This window comes from Phasianus colchicus, chromosome 1, assembly GCF_987193195.1.
Source record: "Phasianus colchicus chromosome 1, bPhaCol1.hap1.1, whole genome shotgun sequence".
NCBI classification, from domain to species: domain Eukaryota; kingdom Metazoa; phylum Chordata; class Aves; order Galliformes; family Phasianidae; genus Phasianus; species Phasianus colchicus.
The window spans coordinates 34411945-34424661 of NC_143436.1; the positions used below are offsets into that span (position 1 = coordinate 34411945).

The following is a 12717-nucleotide window of genomic DNA, read 5'->3' on the forward strand; positions in this document are numbered from 1 at the left end:
TCAAATAGTGTTACTGTGCTCTTTGTATCTGTTGTAATTTTAATTTAGGGTTCTGCAGCATTTATTTCTTTGAAATGCGTTTGAATTTTTTTTCCTTAAAAATCCGCATAGAATTTGTATTGACAAGTTGTATGATTAGAAATCTTCCAGTACATAATTAGCAGTCATGGAGGAGAACTGAAATACAAAGGAATTAGAAAAATGGGTCAGAGAGAGCCGAGATAAAATTATGGAAACCTATGGTCAGTGAAGGCACAACAGACAAATGGCTTCTATTTTCCCTATCTTATAGCAGAGGATTAAAGTGATGGGTGACAAATTGAAAGTAGGTGAAAGGAAATTTCTTTACTTTTTTTCTTTTTTCTAATTCAGAATGTAATTAAATTGTAGTGCTCATTACCAGGGGATGCTGCTGAGGTCAAGAATGTAACCAGATTTAAAGAGGATCTGGAAGAATAAGAATATTCAATCATCTGACAATTGAAGCTGTAAGAAAAGCTTTGAAAGAGATGTAAATCATCTTGCTTCAGTGTTTAAGTTAATTTTTACCAATTACAGATTAGTTTGACATAATTTCTGGCTCAGACCCCACAATTGTTTTCTGTAGTTTCTTTGGAAGCAACAGATGCCTACCCCTAGCAGAGACAGCCTTATGATACGCATTGATTTAAACCCTTACAATCTTTGTCAGTTCTGTACAGAAAAAAGGAGATTTCAGACCTATTCAGAAAAAAAAAAAAAATCCCATAATATCCTGTGATAATAAAAATGAGAAGATAAAAAACACAATGCTTCCTATCATTTTTTTAGATAAAGTAGTCTGACACAGAAGATTTTGGTGGCCATTTCTTTCCAAAGCCAACTGACTCATGAAAATCTTTATTCTCAGCTGTTGGATAGTGATGATTCTCTAATTTTTGAGTTGCTGTCCCTCTAGGTATATAGGAAAGCTCTTTCAGAGGACAGAAAGAGGGACCTTCATGACAAAATCTTGAACTAACTTGATTTCCCATAGTTGGAAGTTGATTTTTACCCTTCACTATTGGTTGCGCGTTTTGTTTTTTTTATTTTTATTTTTTATTTTTTATTTTTTTGCATGATCTTTCTGCTGTAGTGCTTTAGCCTTTTAGTTCTTCTCTAATGTTAGTAGAGCTAGACTTTTTTTCATATTTAAAAGCTCATTATGGAGTAGCGTGTAGAAGATAATGGCTTGCTGCATGCAAGCAGTGGATATTTTAATGGATATAGTAACTTCTTTTTTGGATCCTGTAGTACGTGTTACAGGGGTGGCTACTGCTGATGGTGCTGGCATGCTGCTTGGCTCTGGTTGTCATGGCCAATGCACACTGGTGTCAGGGCAAGCTCACTGCCTGATGCAGTCTGCATCACACTTACCCAACTTGAGTGATCTGTCTGAAATTTTGTAGCTAATTGAGCAGTGCCTTCTCAAACAAAACCTCACAGAGGATAAAGGTGAGGTCCTAGAGATGTAGAAGCTGGGACTCCCCTGGTCAGCCATGGGTTGTGCTTTTATCAGCGTTGCTCTGCCTGTGTCTGCTGGGAGTGGCTGAGACTGGGCAGCTTTGAGCCTTGCAGTGTCTGCTCCCAGCCTGCAGCTGACCTTTGAGCTGTACATCTGCTGTCCTGTGCTTTTTGTAAGAAGGTCCACTCCTATGAGCCCGTAGTTCATCAAGACTCCTCTTAGGATCAGCTGCTCTGAGCATGAGGACAGTTCTTCATGGTGTGGTGGATTCGTGAGGCCAAGTCAGGGCTTAGGGTGCTTGCAGAGTTTGAAGGGAATGTCTCTGTCTGCGGGCTGATGGAGTGCATTTTGTCCCAATGTGGATGGTGAATGGGGTGTGGGAACATTTGGGAACTGCAGCTCTGAAGCATTTGTGCTCAAATACGTGGACAAGATGTTTCCCCGCAGGTGAGTATCATTTGAAGGGTTAATTAACTGTATCTGGGGGAGGGGGCAGCAAGACACTGTCTCAGTGGACACCTACGTGGTTGCAAATCAGTTATACTGAAAACTAATGGAGCAGCAGACAAGGTGAACTTCTGTAGCATGAATCCAGTAACAAAAGGCCGTATCTCCTTGGGACCTACTAGAGTGGGCAATCAAAACTTTGGAACCAGCTTGGACTGCTGTGTTTGTTTCCTAAATGCCTGCTTCAAGGCTACTACTTACATAGTGCTAGGGATGGGTATGGCACTGTAGCAGGTTGGAAGCAGGTAGAATACATTAGCCTTTTACAGTTGGATCATACAAACAGGTTTTCTGTCAGTGTTAGGACTGGATGCAATTCTTTCAGTTCCTATTTGTTCATTTGCTTTGGACATTTCAGCTCATTAGACTTGAAGATTCCCAATCATCATTTAATAGCCTGTGTTCATTTAAGTTCATATAAGTATACACAGATTATTAATGGAAATATGCCATTTAAAATCACTTGGGTTGTGAAAACATGGTTTTAGTTTCTGGTCCTCTTTTCAAAAATATGTACTTACTTTTGCTACCTCTTTTTATAAGTATCTGTGTAATTTTTCCTGTACAAATTGCATGAAAAGTGCACTTATCTGGCTCTAGAGGAAACTGTTCCAAGCTCTAATTTGTACAAAATACTTAATGCATATTAGCAAAGTGAAAAAGAGGATGGATGCCAGATGTTGGTGTTTGCAGGTCATCTGGATACTTTAGAGATGGCTGCAAAAGGCTGTGGAAGAAACACACCACGCTGAGCAATGGGTCAGTGAAACTTAATTCATTGTTGATAAATATGTACAAAAAATATGAGGAAAGCACTGTAACTGCATATACAGAACAGTGGCTTTTAGTTTAGTATTCATCACTTGGAAAACTTGGTTGACACTCAGCTGAATGAGCCCAGGTGGCCAAGAAGGCCAATGGCATCCTGGCTGTATCAGGAAGCAGGAGCAGGGAGGTGATCATCCCTCTGTATTCAGCACTGATGAGGCTGCACCTCGAGTATTGTGTTCAGTTTTGGGCCCCTCACTGCAGGAAAGACACTGAGGCCCTGTGTGTCCAGAGAAGGGCAACGAAGCTGCAAGGGATCTGGAGCACAAATCTTATGAGGAGCAGCTGAGGGAGCTGGGATTGTTCAGTCTGGAGGAGGCTCAGTGGAGACCTTATTACTCTCTACAGGTACCTGAAGGGAGGTTGTGTTGAGCTGGGGGTTGGCCTCTTCTCCTGTATAACTAGCAATAGGACAAAATGAAATGGCCTCAAGTTGTGCCAGCTGAGTTTCAGGTCAGATATTAGGAAATACTTCTTTTCTAAGAGGAGTAGTCAGGCACTGCAACAGGTTGCCCAGAGAGGTGGGCATAAGAAGTCATCACCCCACCATGAACTGGCCACACGAGAGGCTTAGAACAAACTACTTTTACACATACGTGCACACAGACGTAATTCAGTTGGAGAGCTGACTAACAGGATGTTTGAGAGACTAAAGTGTAAGTGTATTCAAGGAAGGATTAGATAAATTCATGGAGGAAAGAGCCACAAAGGGATATTAAATAAACAGATGCAGATGCAGCCGTTGACTCATTTAAGTTGCAGAGTGCCAGAGGAAAGGAGGGGAAATATCATTCAAAATTCACTTTATTTGTCATGTGTGATCCCTCTGCACCTGCTCACAGGCTCTTCCCAGGACAGGATAGTGGCCTGGGTGGCTCCTTGGTCTAATCCAGCTGTTCTTGTGTTTTTCAACTGAAATACTAATACAAGCTGCAAAATAGGACAGCCTCTTTCACTATTGTTGATTTCTTGGTTTTCCACCATCCATGAAATAGTTGCTCAGTTTGCCTCATATTTGTAAGTCTGTATTTTTCCAAGCAAGACCCATTCTGTTAGGCTCCAGATAATAACGGTACGTTTTTGTCTGTAATGGTCACCAGTCACAACACATACCAGTCACATGGCTCTTACTAATTGCATCACACATTGTTTTATCCCAATTATCAGCTAATTAGATGAAGTGAGTGTGGCATCCCACTAAACTCTCTTTTGCTTAGCTCTGCCAGTTTTAAATGGAACAAGAGAAACCTCTTTCCATAACTCTTATTTCCCTTCCAAAGAAAGGTGCTGATTGGTACCCTGAGATTTACTAAAAGCTTCGTAAATCTGTTACAAATGCAAGGTAAAAAAAAAAAAAAATCTGTTCAGAGACTGAACTTCATCTCACAGGCCTAACCTCTGAGTGGATCAGGACTACTGATGTGAATGTCTGCAATACATGTGGGATGTTAAGGTCACCAGGAGCTACTGTTACAATCTGTGCCTGGTGTGGGCTTTGAGATACTTTGGAAGATTTAATTTTACTTTCTGTTTTTCTACTGCCACATTTCTTTCCTTTGCCAGTGTCAAACAGTAGCAGTAGGAAGATGTCGCTGCTCTTTGCTGCTTCTTTTTTGCTGCCCTGGTAGCTTGTAGAAAGACAACCAGAAGACAGGAGGATGCCAACTGTGTGCATTAAACTCAGCACCTCCCCAAGATAGGTGTCTCAAGGTCCATTATCAAGGTGGGAATGATGTCCCTTAACAGCTGAAATAAAAGCTGTGAGTTGGTCATCTATGCAGAAGAACATTAATAAATTAGTAGTGTGGAATTAACTCTTTTAAAGAGAGAATGTAACACTATAGCCCGATACCTCAGCATCCAGAAGCATGCTTGGAGCTGGGCTGAGCTTAGTATTAAGAAATTACCACTACAGAACGCTCTGCAGTTTTGCTGAACAAGCACAAACATTGTTCAGATGAGCTTCCTGTAGTTTGATGGGTTTGATTTCTCTTTTTCCTGATTTCACATTGCACCAACTGAACCAAGTAGAGGGAGTTAAGTAACTTGGATCTGGCTGTGAGCTCACAGCTCCTCAGCAAGGTGGGTAGCTACACTTAAGCCATACTTTTCATACTGGCACATCTTTTTTGTCAGGTTTCTGCTTAAGAAAAGGAAAGCTGAAGGAAAATGATAATTTGTGAATTAACTTCATACTGTGTGTTTCGGGTGTTCAGCAATAGAGGGCACTAAAGTAAATGCTTTGTTTTCAGATTGAGAACTGAGAGCTGCCATATTTAAAATTTTTTGGATTGTTTTTTTTTCTCACCATCATTTTTGTCTTTTAGTATTGGAAGGAGACTAGCAATCACAGCAAATAGAAGTCCAGAAATACCAATATGACCGGTAGTGGGACTGCATAAATACTTTGGACCAATTTTTTACCTTTTTAAAACAAAAATTCTTCAGTTACTTCCCATCGCATTTTCAGTTCAGAAGCTCACACAGCCAGGTTCTCAACGAATGTAAAATCTCATGATTTTTGGCAGGTGTTCTGAGAGAGGTGCAAGAAGAAATGTGGCTGTTGGGAGCTGGAATGCCTAATCTGCCCATTTTTCCAGGCCCTGCTGAGTGAGGGACTACAATGCAGCCATTGGTCTGCTGGGTTTTGGTAGCTCCACACACAAACTTATGGATAAGTATGAACTTACTCACCCTGCCTGGGGAGGCTGGAACTAGATATTCTTTGGGGTTCCTTCCAACCCAAGCCATTCTGTGATTATATGGTTCTATTCACAGATGCTGTAGGCTGGTTTTAAACCATTGGTGCAACGTGTTGGAGCAGTGGGCTGGATTGGTAGCTGGGATCCAAATGCAGATGTGTCAGAGGAACAGGGCTGCAGCTCCTGTTCTGCCAAAGCTCCTCTCCAGCTGCCCAGTCTGGGGTGGATAGGAAAGGGTGAGGGGGAGAAGGTCCATAATGCTCTCCAGAACTATGACAGCTCCATTGCCATTTTCTTTCATAAATGTGCATACTGTAGGCATACTTTTCTTTGCAGCATGTGCCAGCAGTACAAAAGCACCCTCTGACGTCTGTCAGGGAAGGCTAGACAAGGTGGTATATCAAGATATCTGCTGAGTTTTGTCCATAATCTCTTGTTTGAAGTTACTATGCAGAGAAATTTGGTCTCCCCACCCTATCTGCCTTGGCAGAATCAGAAATATAAGCTCTGTCTGCCAGCTGCAGCAAGCAGTCACCTTCAAGATCTGCTGGTCTAAGTGGGAGCACACTGTTTCCTTCTTGTTTGCTGCAAAGCATGGGTATGACAATGTGAAGCGTGCTCTTTGCATTGGTTAACAGGTTGAGACCTCACCAGGTCTTGCAGTTTTTATGTGTAGAGTTTTGAACAACAGTAGATATCACTGTGCTACAGGGTGTTTTAAAAAGTGCCCTGTAGCTAAAAAGCTAAACATTAAGGTTTTTGGACAGTGTCCATAGAAGGGAACCTCAGAAAACCAGCCAGGTATGTGGGGAGGAGCAGGTTATATGGTTGAAAACCCTCTGTGCGCACATCATCTTTTGGTGCCTCGTTCTCAAAGCTTACTGCAGGAGTGTTCTGAGCCCACAGATGTGTTTCTCAAGGCAAGCAGCTGGGACCATTCCAGCAGAAGGCTGAAACAGGAGGAACAAGCTTAAGGCTGCAGCATGGAAGTTAAAGCCAGATTTCAAGTTGGCTGTGATGCTAAAATAGATCAGAGAGATTTTGAGTAGTAAATATAATCTAAGCTTGTATTTTCTTGTTTTGTATTTTTCTTTTAAAGCTCTTCCACTATTCAGAATTTATGTTTTAAGCCTTCCTTGATTGAATGAAGTGAATGTATTCCGTTCTGTGTGGTCTGGCAAGCATTAGGAGCTCTGTGGCTGCTGGAGTGGTGGTTACAAATAGGACTGCACACAGGGCGTTATCTGCTCAAAGCAGGCACAGGAGTTCTGAGGAGTACAGCTCTGTTTGTAGGCTGATAATATGGAATCCCAGCTTTGAGCAAGAGCTTCCTATGGCAAATCTTAGCAGGAGACTTTTGGCAAGCACTGGGAAAAGAGGGAGCACCTAAGACTGAGGTAGCCATGTTGAGAAAAATACAAATGGTCTTTGAATACACGTTAAATTGACTTAATTCTTTAATAGCTCTGGAATAAATAATTAGGATTTATATTCCAACATCACTCAGGGCTCAATGCTCAAAGACATTAAAGCATTGAAGAGCCACTGTAGAGTTCAGTATCTTAAGATAGGCATTAACCCTACCTCACACACAGTTTTTACATGCATGAAGGCGTGCAGTCCTCCCTCAGAGGTCAGAGGCTTTCTCTGTGGCTGCTGCCAGCGCTCTTACCTGCTAACTGTGACCACCTAAGGATGCTTCATCCGTGCAGAACTCCCCCATCCCAGTTCCACAACGTACAGCTAGATGGCAATGTCTGCTGCCAGTCCTTGGGCGAGCTGCCCTGCCATGGCAGTCCTGCTCAGCCTGCCCCCAAGTTCCAGGCAGCTGTACTCACACAACTCCTCTGTCTGGTGCTGACCACTCAAAGCAAAAGCACAAGCCAGGTTGAGATAAAATCACACACACACATGTGCGCGCACACACACACACACACAGACATTTAAAGCTCCAAAACAGGCCACACAGTTGTTTATAGAGGTATCCGTGGCAGAAACTGAAGAAACTTTGGCTTAGCCTGTTTAGTTCAAAACACCAGTCCCTCCTTCCTGTTTTGCTGTTGAGAGGCTGAATTAATTTACTACCAGATTACTTACTACTTAGTGCATGTGATCAGGGATGTACTCTGGGTGTCCCTCTTCCCTTGAGGTCCAAATATATGCAAATACATGACTGAGCAGGCCTGGGCTGTAGGTGGTCTGGGTACCATAGGTAGCTGCAAAGAGGACTGGTGGTTGCAGGAGTTTGTCCTGTTCCCAGGCAGAGTTCCTGACCCTGGATGAGGCTGTAACAGGTCCAGGTGGGGCTGCAGGCCTGACTTTTAATCAGTGTGCATGTAAATGTTTGGGGTTGCACAATGCTAGAACATTCACAGCCACAAGAAAGTGACAACTGTTAGCAAAATTCATGTGAACGTTTCAAAAGAACTTCCACAGTGCCCATTTTGACTCGCTGAGAGTACAGGATAGGAACCAAACTTCAAGTATCTTCAAATAATTTCCTGTTTTGAAGAGGAGCCTTGAAATGCTGATTTACTGCTCAGGATCCAGTCTTACTTCTGTGATCTAAAGTAAGAAAGATGTAAATCAAACGATGGTATGAGATACAAATTTGCAAGAATGCCATTATTTTCCAATATTCATTAAAACATTGGAAGTAACTTTGGTGTCATACATACACATGTAAATATTTCTCTTCATAGAAGCCAATTAAACCAAGAATGTTTTAAGGTATCATGTCTGTATTGGATGCCATAATATAAGATTTACTCCTAGTTACCGATACATCCCATGTCATCAAGAATTTTGCTGGTATAGTCATTTTAGCTTTTCAATATGACTTGATTTGTTCAGAATGATCCTGTTCATTAAGTCAGTATTCAGCAGAAGGAGTAGTGTGTCAGAGGATGAACTCTCACAGACTGGTATTGACACAGCTTCTTCAAAGTTACAAACAGATCCTGGTTTTACTCTTCTACTACAACTACCCATCTGCAATCACATTCCTTTGATTTTTAGCTTCAGTTTTAGAGTTTTACAACAAATAACATTTTAGAGATTTAACTAGTAAAATGTTTGAGTATATTAGAAGTACCCATAAATGAGTGCATGAGAGGCTCTTGTTTGTTTGTTTTTATTCTTTGCCAACGGAAGATTGTAATCCAGATGGTTTTTGACAGCTGTGTGAAAGTAGAAGATGAGAATTCTAGAAAAACTGGAGCAAGAATTATACAAATGGCTTAAATTCTGAATCTTGAAGCCTAGTTTTATCACCAGCACTTTGAAATTGCTGTGTTGTTTGGATTTGTGCTTGCTTCCTAATATTGCTAAGTGGGCTGTGACAGTGGTGTGAAGCAGGAATTGGATGAGAGAGAACGTCTGCTTTCCAGCAGCACTGTTTGTCTGCTTGAAGGAGAAGGCCCATCGGGATATGTCTTCTGGTCTTCTTCAGCCCCCTAGTGCCATTCCAGCAACAAGATGGTTCCACTGTCTTCCTAGAGGTTCTTGTAGTAGCAGGCCTCTTGGAGCACTGCCCTAGGGAGTTAGTCAAGCCAGTTTTATGGTCTATCAGTGCCTGGGAAAATTGCAGTCTATGGGATGTCATAGGGCCTGGTGGCCAGTGGCCATGGCTGTGGCCCGTGTATCTGTTGAAAGCAGTCTGCAGAGAAACCGTAGATTAGAAGAACTTATGTGGAAAAGTAGTAATTGTGGATGGATATGACTTCAGAGGAGTTAGGACTCTGGGGCTTCTCTGTACTGCAGTGTGATCTGAGCCTTGCCTAGCTCCACAACTGGGGAACATGCACAGAGATCGCTTGGGAAAAAGCATGGCTGGAAGGAGGTCAGAAATTCCCTGTCTCATCAGTAATGATTGTGATGCCTTAAAAATCACCCATGCATCATTCATTGGGAAAATGGTTAAAATGAACTTCATTCTAATCTCAGACTGATGGTGAGTGACAATAATAAATAAAGAAATAATCAGAAATAAAGAGAATTCCAGATGTATGAACAGAGTTAAAGCAGATCTGTGCCCCCAAAAAGCTGGGGGGCACTCAACACTTTCAAAGGGCATTTGTCCAAATAGGTTTCTCATTCCACCTCAGGATCTAGAGAAACTTATATGGTGGCAACTTTGTCATCTAAGTAGAACGTAGACTTCTGAGCATCAGCAAAAAGAACACAACGTATATTAAGTCCAAACCAAAGCTTGAGATGTGGATGTCAAAGTATTGTAGAAATAAAATGAATTCTATCTTGCAGAAGAAATACTGATCTTTCTTCTCCTTCCTTACGTGACCTGATGGCTGCACACGGATTAAGAAGTAAAGCCGTAAGCATCTTATGTAGTTTGAATATTCCAAGAAGTTTTACAAGCATAATTTCTGTAGGGCAATCACAGTAGTAATCTTTCCTCTGATAGCTGGGAACAAAGCCACAGGCTATCAATTAAAGATAATTTTACTGTCTAATTTCCCATCACATGCAGTAGCAGAACCAAGCTGTACACCCTCCTCAAGCTTTCTAGTAAAGACTTCTTCAATATATTGCAGCTGATAAGTAATACAAACCTAAACATAAATTCAGTTTTGAACTTTTGATGTGTCACTCTGACATGGCATACATTTGCATACCCATTTGCAAATTAAATTTGTCTGGGCTCCGTCACAGAACTTGTGTGCACATGCACAGTTCCTGGGCAAGGAAGAAGACCATAGCAGGAGGGAAAGAGTTTATTGCTGAGCCTCTGCTTGACCCAGTGACCCTCAGTTACTTGGGCTCATGCTGGAGCAGCCATTGAGCTGCCTGCCTGCCCCACTGCTTGCTTCCTGCTGTGCAGCCTGGCACAGCCATTCATGCAAACAGCTATTTACAAGTTATCAGGCAAAATCAAGTGTCAGATGAAGAGAACCCAAACATCAGGTAGGGACCAATCACATAAAATGTATGCATTCAAGTCTTACAGTTCACCTTTATGAAGGCAGGATATAAGAAGTCTTCATTTTGTGTAATTTTAAAATTTGCTGTTATTTTTTTTTTCTATGATTCCAGTAGCAATGCAGTAATAAATAAGGTGTTCCCTTATGACTCAGTTGCCAATGCAATTTTAAAAATATTTGTATGTTTAATAAATACACGGTTTGCATTTATAAAGGATGCAGGATAATTACACGTGTTCAGTATGCAGTGATACGTCACTTTAGTGAATAACTTAAGCATACAGGACAGCCTTGGCATTAGTAAAATAAACCTGTTAGCTTCTCTACATGTCTGTGGGTGCTTTTATCAGCTGTACACAGTTAAAACGCCTGTACACTTCACTTCAAAGGAGTGCATTCGTTTCAGGCTGTGTCAGAAAGCAACACCTGCTTCCAATTTCTTTCTGAGCAGAAATAATATGGCAACCCAAAATCTGGTGATCAAAACAGTATTTTCAGAATAGTAGCTGATTTTTGAACTCATGGTAGTTTTGAGAATACTCTAATGAAGGATTACCAAAAAAGGAGGATATTATTCTTAACTTGATGCTACCTGGACCTTTGTGAAATGTTGTATGCCATGAATGCATAGTAAAATACATAGTAAATACATAGTAAAATAATGTGTTTAAAGCTAAGATAAATAGTAAAAGAAGGCTGTAAATATTACCGTGCTAGGAAAAAAAAAAAAAGTATTTTTTCTTGTTTTGCTCATTGAACTTATAGTCAGTATATTAAAATCTAGTTTATGATCAAGAGTTTCAGAGAAGAAGCTTTCACATTTTTTGCAATTATGCCTATAACAGCCAGCAGGAAATTATGGGCTTGTCTTACAAATGACATTACGGACTCACAAATTAAAATGAATATAAATGACAAACAAAATAGCATTGAGAGATAATGTTTCTTAACTTAATTAGTAATCCTGGTTTTGAACACTGTTTAGCTAGGAGATTTTTTCCTAATATTATTTGTGAAAATGAGCGTTCAGAATAGGTGCATGCTCAGTATATTTGTTTGCATGACCGCAGAAAGCTGTTGGATTAACAAAGCCTGGTTTTGTACAAATTTGTGGCCTGTTCCTTGTAGCCTCCTCCTTGGCCAAGAAGAGGCACATAGGAGCTGGTGTCCAGTGTCTGACACATGCATGATGGCTGAGCTTTGCCTGCCTTGCCCCGAGCTTGGATATTAGTTTGATCTCTCTTCTTTAACCTGGTGATGCTTTTCAAGAAATTTGTATAACCATGATGGTCTTTTAGACCATATGTGGTTGAAATTGGTCAACTTAAGGATAGAGCCTTTTCTCAGTATTTTGAGTAATGCTCCAACAGGATCCTTCTTGCCCTATAATTAGCTATAAGCCATTTGCTGATGCCCTAAGAGTGTGAGTCTTATGTTAAAGATCCAGTCCATAGCCAAGAGTAGCAGGAAACTCTGCTGGCTTGCCCTATAACACTGCTGCTGAGTATTGATTGTAACTGGGAACCTAGAATGATTTATCCTTCAAGAGCTGTAATGCGAATCTATTAAAAAAAATGTGGGAAACAGATTTTTGAAAGGCTGACAAGGGAACAAAAAAAAAAAAATCCCACCCAGAATTCATCTTTTTCTATAAACAAGAATGGTATAAAGCTTTGTAAAAAAAAATATGTATTTGCATGAGTAGTTTATTTTGGGAAAATCAAAGCATTTCCTTCAACAGTCATTCTTGGAAATGGCTGAATTGTTTTAACCAAAATGTCCTAAACCAAACAGCATGATATTCCCCAGCATGGAAACTTTAAGGACAAGTAGTTCCTCTTTGGCAAAATTATAAACAATTTAAGACAGAGTCTAAAAATAGAGAGTGACATTCAGTGCTAGACAAAGGTGGTATAACGAGCTCTGCCCAACTTATAATAACAGTAGATGCAACAAGGCTTCAGAACCAAATTCCAGTAAAGTGATTCATCTCTTTGTGATGCTGAAGCAGAATAAATTGACTGCTTTCTTGGTAGAGATGGGGCCATTTGCCTCTGTTATGAATTTACATTTCTAGTGTCCATCCTGGTTGATTTTGGTAGCCAGCAAGTGACATTTTTGAATTGTTCCTGAAGGCAGCTTTCTGATTTAGCAGGTTAACTGTGGCTTCAGATAAACTCCTCACTTGGTTTTCAATATTCCTGTGTGCATTTTCAAGAGCATCTCATTTGAAATGCATAAAGCTATGTAACAGTGG

The 12717-nt window shown here is 40.8% G+C and overlaps 1 protein-coding gene across 3 annotated transcripts in view; it reads left to right on the plus strand.

Annotated features, from left to right (window-relative positions):
• The window catches only part of RASSF3 (Ras association domain family member 3), a 101934-nt gene that overhangs the window by 14817 nt on the left and 74400 nt on the right, over positions 1-12717 (plus strand). The gene's annotated exons all lie outside the window — the stretch shown is intronic.